Source organism: Diceros bicornis, chromosome 32, assembly GCF_020826845.1.
Source record: "Diceros bicornis minor isolate mBicDic1 chromosome 32, mDicBic1.mat.cur, whole genome shotgun sequence".
Lineage (NCBI taxonomy): Eukaryota > Metazoa > Chordata > Mammalia > Perissodactyla > Rhinocerotidae > Diceros > Diceros bicornis.
In genome coordinates this window covers 7,359,036-7,367,535 of record NC_080771.1, presented here as the reverse complement: position 1 = coordinate 7,367,535, position 8,500 = coordinate 7,359,036, and positions in this window count along the sequence as shown.

Genomic DNA, 8,500 nt, shown 5'->3' with positions numbered 1-8,500 from the left:
ACAGAGAGGCCAAGTAACCCTCCCAAGGTCCCCAGAGAGTATGAGGCACAGCTGGGATGTGAGCACATACTCCTAACCAGTAGGCCAGGCCAAGATGGAACCTGGATTATCATCCACGCCCATCCTTCCGTGTACATGTGGAAGACACATGCAAGGAAACAAAAGGTTGTCTCTGGTGCCTGATGAGCCAATAAAACAATCCTCCCAACAGAGAGGTGGATTTAGTGAGAGAAAGACATGAAGCTACTAGAGCCATGTGCTGGCGAGGTGGTGAGTCCGCGGATCTGGGAGGAGGAGAGAAAAAGTCCCCCAGTGAAGACTTCACTTTCCGGAGTAAAGCCCCTAATGCAGATGGCACAGGCTGGCTTGAACACTGCAAGAGCCTAGGTTGGTTGTTCTTTTTTTTTCCTTCCTTTTTCCTCAAAGCCACCAGGAGCCAGGGAGGGGAATGAGGTTAGAACCCACGCACATCCCAGCATGCCAGCCTGTGCCCTGCCGAGCAACTTGACTTGTCTACTGCTTCCAAACAGCTGGAAAAATGTCAAACTGTCATCAGTGATTAAAGTGGGATTCTCCAAAGGTTTCAAAAACATTTCAGAATTCAAGACCTTATTCTTCTTGCAGAAAATAAATCCCGGCAGCATTCGCAGATGCATCGTGGGACCTGGCTTCCCCGGTGGGTTTTCTCTCCGGGGTTCCGTGGTGGCATAAGGCAGCCTTGGCCATCGCTGTGGTGTCCTTCGAAGATTCCAGCACGTCTTCTGGCTGTTTCCACTCAACCAAGATGCATGAGAACACGTGCTAGGTCCAAATCTCCCTCAGAGGCCGGACAGCTCTGTGATGTCATTACTGCGGGTCCATTCGCCCTCCCAGCAGGCCTGCAAGGCTCCTGAGGGGCACAACTGTGACTTACCCACCTCTACGTGCAAGATCAGCTACGTAATCTTCAGGGCTCAGTGCACGATGAGACTGCGGGCCCCTTGTTCAAAAGTTCTTGAAGAATTTCAAGATGGCAACAGCAGAGCATTGAATCAAGTGTTGGGTGCTTCTGAGCACTGGGCACTGTGCACAGGTCACACGGCCATGAAACCAGCCCTGTCTACGGGCATAGGAACCCAGTCAGCGCGCAGCCAACACGTACCCAGTGTGCACCTTGCCATTATCATGACCCCCTCTGAGCTTATGTTTTTGACCCTTGGACCTGAATCATTTTTTCTAATCTTGGTTGAGTGCTTATTATTCTTAGCACTTTGCATGTGTTAGCTTATCCTCGCTACAATGCCATGAGGTAGGAACTATTATTGTCACATATGAGGAAACTGAGGCCCGAGAACTGAGTCACCGGTCCAAGGTCAGAAATGTGGCTGGATTTCAACCCAGAAGCTCTGGCTACAGATCATCCAGCCAAATCAGGATCAGACTGTCCTCTCCTTGAAGCAGGGACCCACGTCTTATTTCTCTTAGCATCTTCTCCCTTGTCCATCTCAGAAAGGCACAAATATTCGATAGACACCTGTGAATCCCATCATGTGGACAACGTTGCTGAGCATCTCGTCTGGGCCAGGCCTGAGTTTGGGCATGGAGAGCAGTGGGGACCTGCCTTCCTCCTTCACGCTCCAAGACTAAGGTGGAGGGATGGCTGGCAGTAACAGGTCAGGGTTTTGTCCCAGAGTGACAATATTTAGTCATGGCATGGCATGGGAACTGAGCAATCAGAATGGACCCCAGAAGCTGGGGAGGCCCCGCTGTGCCATGCCCTATGCCCTTTGTTTGCTGGATCATTGGGCCAGGGAGCAGAGGGACAGCTAGGGCAGCAGGAGGGCCCTGGGAGGCTCAGGGTAAGGTGGATAGGAACATTTCCATATTCTAACAACCAACACATGATGCATGCACATGCCAGCTGAATATCCACCTGCTCACCTCCCCACCACTACAGAGTTCTCCATTATGCTCCAAAGGGTGTGCTGCTAATTCCAATCTCTAAAAGCCAATCCAAATCCACAAACATTTGGCACATCTACAGTGTGCCACAGATGAGAAAGTGCCTCAGGGGATGGTGGATAAAGGAATGAATGCAACATTCTGGAATATGATTGAGACTGGCCCTGGCACACAGTAGATGTTCAGTTAATGCCTATTAAATTGAGCTAAACTGAAATCAGAAGCCCTACCCCAAGACATACAAGCCAGTCAGGCACGTTATACTAGATGTGAAAGTCATTGTATTAGTTATCTATTGCTATGTAACAATTATTCTAAAACACAGCAGCTTAAATCAAGGATTGACAAATTTTTCCTTAAAGAGCCAGATAGTAAATATTTACACTTGTGAGCCATGTGGTCTCCATTGCAACTACTCAACAGCTCCTGCTGCTGTAGCACGTGAGCAACCACAGATAATACGTACACTAGTGGGCACTGCTGTGTTCCAATAAAACTTTACTTACAAAAACAGGTGGCCATCCCACGGCCTGTAATTTGCCAACTCCTGGCCCCAAACAGCAAACATTTATGATTTCACAGTTTCTGGGAGTCAGGAATCCAGCTGCAGCTGAGCTGGGTGCCTCCGGCCCGGAGTTTCTCATGAGGTTGCTGTCAAATGGTTGGCAGGACTACAGTCACCGGAAGACTCAGCGGGGGCTGCAGAATCTGCTTCCAAGCTCACCCACATGGTTGCCGGCAGGCCTCAGTTCCTTGTCATGGGGGCCTCTCCATGGGCTGTCTGAGTGTCCTCACAACAGGGCAGCTGGTGATCTGAGAGACAGAGAGAGAGAGAGAGCCAGAACGTGCCCAAGACAGAAGCCACAGTCTTTTTGTAACCCAGTCTCAGAAGTGGCATCCCATCGCTTCTGCACTATTTTATTCAGTAGAAGCAAATCAGTAGTCCAACCCATACTCAAAGGGAGGGGACTCCACACGGACAAGAATACCAGGAGCTGGGGGTCATCGGGCGCCATTTTGGAGGCTGGCTGCCACAGTCATTCACCTTGTCATTCATTCAGCCAACATTCTCCTTTTTTTTTTTTTGAGGAAGATTGGCCCTGAGTTAAGATCTGCTGCCAATCTTCCTCCTTTTTTCCTTTTTTCTCCCGAAAGCCCCAGTAGATAGTTGTATGTCATAGTTGAACATCCTTCTAGTTGCTGTATGTGGGATGCCGCCTCAGCATGGCTTAATGAACCGTGCATGGGTCCACACCTGGGATCCGAACTGACGAACCCTGGGCCACTGAAGTGGAGCACACGCACTTAACCACTACGCCACCGGGCCGGCCCCTCAGCCAGCATTCTTTTCTACTATATACCAAGCTCGGGCTGAGCACTTGGACTACAGCAGAGATGACACATGCTGTCCGAGCCCTCCAGCACTGCCAGTCTCAATTTTTCTTAAAACTGACCCTTTTATAATAAAAGAGAAACAAAAGAAGAAAATAAAACTAAAAAAATATTGAGAAAGATTCCTGTGTAATAAAAAAGATCTCCAAGAACTCATGGATGTCACCCCGCTTAGCCGACAGTCCCTATAACAGAGGTGAGAACCCAGCGCCTGCGGGAGCGAGGCTGGCAGTGCGGAACAGGGCAGACTCCCCGCCTCGGATAGCAATCGTGGTCAACAGAGCACTTGGGTCCCCTCTCAGGGAGCTGCGGCCCCCATTCAAGTGCAGCCTGTTGTGGGCCTACCCAAAATTGGGTTCAGTCCTGCCAGACTGATTTTTCAAGAAAAGGTAAAAGTTGGGATTTTTATATTAAATCTCCTAACTTTTGAACGTGGGCAATGGTGATAGTTTGTTTCCCTTCACCTATTCCCTGTCTCAGTTTCTCCCAGTCTCAGGTCCTGGGGCAAAGGATCGGGTGCGGGTGGTTTATACGGGAAATGATCCCGGGAGCAAGCACAAGGCTAGGGAGCGAAAGGGCGAAGGAGGAAAACCACACGAGGACGCTCCTGGGACGACGGTGGCTGCAGGTGCTGGACGCTGCCAGGGCCTCCTGACGCCCTTACGGCACGCATTTCGGAACTTCCTGCCCTGGGAAGGAAGGGGAAACATCTATCCATCACTCCCTCCCCTGCGGCCCAGCGTGACCCCACAGGTGTTAATTCCCCCGTTCTTCCAGGCGGCACATGTGTGGGTGCCGACAGGTCCCGCTGGCATCCCAGGCCAGCGCATCAGAGCAGCAGGATGCCCACAGTGGGTGCTGCCAGGCTGGCCTGCTCAAGCTTGCTACTCAGGCTGGAGTAGGAGGTAGGGCTGGGAGGATTCGAAGTGACACACAAGACGTGTCCTCCAGAGCGGTCCTCCCTGCCGGGGGCATAGGCATCCCCACGTTGTTGAACTCAAGCTTGGCCACGTGATGGTTCTGGCCCATCAAATATGAGCAGAAGTAATAGGTGTCACTTCCAAGCAGAAGCTTCAAGAGGCAGTATGCGACTCACCCTGCTCTCCTGCTCTCTGTCGTGGCTTGCAGCGACACCCCAGACGGAAGCTGCTCTATCACCTTCGGTCCTGAAGTGAAGAAGACACAGACCAGAGCCGTAGCCAACAACGTGTTGAGTGGGTGACTACCAGCCGTTAATAGTTGAGGGTTGCTTGTTACCGCAGCAAAGCCCAGCCTAATCTGACTGACGCAACAACCAACTCTAAAAAGAATTTTAAAACCACGCAAATGATCAAAACATGCAGACATTAGCCCCAGTATACCATTTTATAACCTCTGTCTTAGAAGAACAAAATTCTAGAATAATAAATGAATTAACGCGGTCCTTGAAGTTCACTTTGCAAGCTGTGGGTTTGGAGGGAGTTCTGTGCTCTGTACCATAGGACCGTGGCCTTGATGCTAGCCATCAGCAGACGAGGAGGCTCATGGAGCTAAGCCTGGCTGCAAGTCCTCCATGCTGACAAGCGTAGGGAGAGGGTGAGATGGACATACCAAGCAGAAAGGATGGGCAGAATTTGGGCCTCAGGGAGCACATGAGGTTGGAAAGCAGGAATGAAGCATCAGGCTAAAGGGCTGAATTTCATGATCTCTCTCTCCACTGAGGAGAGGAAGGGACAAAGACTCATATATTCACTCCTTGTAAGTTCAACAAGGCTTCCCAGATTACCTCCCCAGGTTTAGCAACATCACCAAATAAATATCAGCATGCAGGTTGAGTACAGAACTACTGAACACACAAAGCTCTTTCCCTGCTGCAGGGCCTTTGCACATGCTGTTCCTTCTGTTGAGAACAACACCATGCAATAGAAATATAATGTGAGCCACTAATGTAATTTTAAATTTTCTAGTACCCACCTTTAGAAAGGTAAAAAGAGACAGGTGAAATTAATTTTAATTTTATTTTTCTTTTAATTCCATATATCCAAAATATTATCATTTCAACATGCAATCAATATTAAAAAATGAATGACATATTTTACATTCTTTTCATTTGATACTAAACAGATTTTGTTTAAAATCTGGTATGTATTTTTCACTTTCTCAATTTGGACCAGCCACAGTTCAAGTGTTCTATAGCCACATGTGGCTTGTGGCTACTGTATTGGACACAGCAGCTTTAAAATATACTTTCCCAGATTTTTCATGACTGGTTCCATCTCAGCTAAAACATCACCCCCTCCCAAATCCATGATTGTGTTACCTAAAGAAACAGCTCTCCAGCCCCCATCACATCACCCTGTATATTATTTTCCCAGGGCTGCTGTTTTTCATGACTGGTTCCATCTCAGCTAAAACATCACCCCCTCCCAAATCCATGATTGTGTTACCTAAAGAAACAGCTCTCCAGCCCCCATCACATCACCCTGTATATTATTTTCCCAGGGCTGCTGTAACAAATTACCACAAACTAGATGACTTAAAACAACAGAAATCTGTTTTCCCGTAGTTCTGACGACTAGACGTCTGAAATCAAGGTGTTGACAAGGCTATACTCTCTCTGAAGGTTCTAGGAGAGAGTTCTTTCTTGCCTCTTTCTAGCTTCTGGTGTTTGTCGGCAATCTTTGGCATTCCTTGACTTATCGATGCGCCACTCCAATCTCTGCCTCCATCTTCCCATCACCACCTTCTCCCCTCTGTGTCTATCTCTGTGTCTCTCCTCTTCTTATAAGGACACTGGTCTTACTGGATTAAGGGCCCACCCTACTCCAGTAAGAGATGAAACTCCAGTATAAATTTCATCTTAACTAATTACATCTGCAATGGCCCTGTGTCCAAATAAGGTCATATTCTGAGGTTCTGGGAAAAACACAAATTTGGGGAAGACACCATCCAACTTGGTATATCCTGTAATATAGTCTGTGTTGCTCTGTAGAACTTAATGCTGTCTTAACTCATCTTACTTGTTTTCCTGTTCAGTATCTGTCTGCCCCACTAAGACGACAGCTCCACAAGCACAGGGCTCTAGCGTGTCTAGCTCATCACTCTGTCCCCAGCATTTATCAGAGTTCCTGGCACATAGAGGACACTCAGTAAACAGTGGTTGCAAAGGGAAAGGGAGAGAGGGAGAAAAGGGGGAGAAGACACAGACTTTCTGGTTTGACATTTTCAAGATGGCGCATGGGGATTAAGAAAGGGCTGAGGCTAAGGAAGGGAAATCAAGAGAGTGGGGGCTTCCTACTAATGGCTGTTCGGGGACTAGCCTTTCTGGCCTCTTCCCAGAAGCTTGAGAAGCTTGAGCCCCAGTAGCTGGGGCTCCTGGACAACCTCTCAGAGCTAGTCATTCCCATGACTCCTGCCCTCAACCTTACCCCACCATGGAAAAGCAGCTCCTCAGACACCCAGGAGAGTGGTCGGGAGTAAAGCAAAGAAGACGCACCTGCAATTCCTGCCCAGGTCACCCTTTGGGTCAGTTTCTTCACGTTGGAGGAGAGTGTCTACCTGCAAGGGTGTCCCCTCCCTTGAGGGACTGAGGGCACAAAGCGGCGCTAACACACTCGGCTGCCTCCAGGGAATTGAGACAAGTGGGCCAGGTGGAGACTGGAGTAAACTGAGCACATCCAGGTAAACGGGCAGCAGACTCCAGGTGATGGTGCTCAGAAAGGAGAGTCTTCCATTTCTTAGCCTTCCAGTTGGTCAAACTCTGAGATCTAGATTTTTAAATAAAATCATCTAATTAGCAAGTGTTGGCAAACAATTCAATTTTTAAAAAAACACTGTGGAGATCAACTCACCCCCCCCACCCCAACCCTCCCCGCCTGTGGCCAGAGGTAACTTCTGATTCGCAACCTCTGTCGCAATGCAGTTCCTCAGTTTGTCTAAGAATTTGAAATTTCCAAACAGCGTGGATGGGAACAAGCGGAACTCTGGTCTATGAACTCCTGCAGGTGGGCTGAACTGAAAAGGCAGGGAACAGGTCCCAACACCCACAGTCAGGCCTAAGCAAACCAGAGCCCCTTCTCTCCCTCCCCAACCTGGCCCCTAGCAAGGGTCATGGATCCTCCACCGTATGTGTGTTTTCCCAGGTCCTCCCCAAACATTTGCATGAAGTGTGAGCATGAAGGGAAGGGCAAGCCCAGTGGCCTGGCTGCCCTTGTCCTTCAGTCAAACCAGGGACTAGTCTTCAGCATCCCCCTCCCAAACTTCCAGCACCACCTCCCAAATCCCACAAAGACCCTGATCTTCCTCCCAGAGGGATCACAGTTAAGAATGTCAGATGGGGTTCCAGTCTGGGCTTTGCCAAGCTCTCTAAGCCTCATCTCCATCTCCAAGGCAAGGGCTAGGTCATACCCCAATTTTGTGCAAATTAGAGAAAGGTACTTTTCCTCCAGTGCGGCCCTAACCTAAAGCACACACCTTGACGAACAAAGAAGGACTGGACTTCAGATCCTCTTAGCCCTTCACCTAGGTGCCCTTGTTCAGAGAGCATCCTGCACAACCATACATGGCCACCCTGGATAGTCTCTCCCTCATAGGCTTACTGTGAGAATTAAATGTGATATTGTTTGAAAATGCTTAACACAATTATTTGGTAAATAATAATAACTCAACATGTTGCATTTTTATTTTAAATTTTTTACATATTTTTCAGACAATGACATTGTCATTGAATGTCAGAGAATGACATTGGTGAACCCTAAACCAGTGCAGCTTTTAGGGTCCTCAAGGCGATTTTAGGTAGTGTGGAGACAGAGAATTAGTTAATATTATTGAATAGTGAGAAACAGTCCCTTTTCAATTCTTTGATTTCTTCCGAGAAAGATTCAGTATTTAACAATTCCAACACTTGCTAACCTACAAACACACACTTGAACCTCTAGAAGTCATTCCCAAGCAGGCAACACGGCTAAAACGTATTACCATTGCTTGGTTCTGGTTGTTTTTATGGTTTACACTTTCCTTTTATGGCGAGGAATAGCTTTTTTCAATTTACAGTAGTAGTATTAAGTTTTCTTTCCAAAAACATTTAAATTTTTTAAATCAGTCAATTTAAGAGAAAATGTTAAGCAAATAATAGCACAGGTGGTAGCGAAAGGCTTGATGTTTGGGAAACTTGACACTACGCATTTCC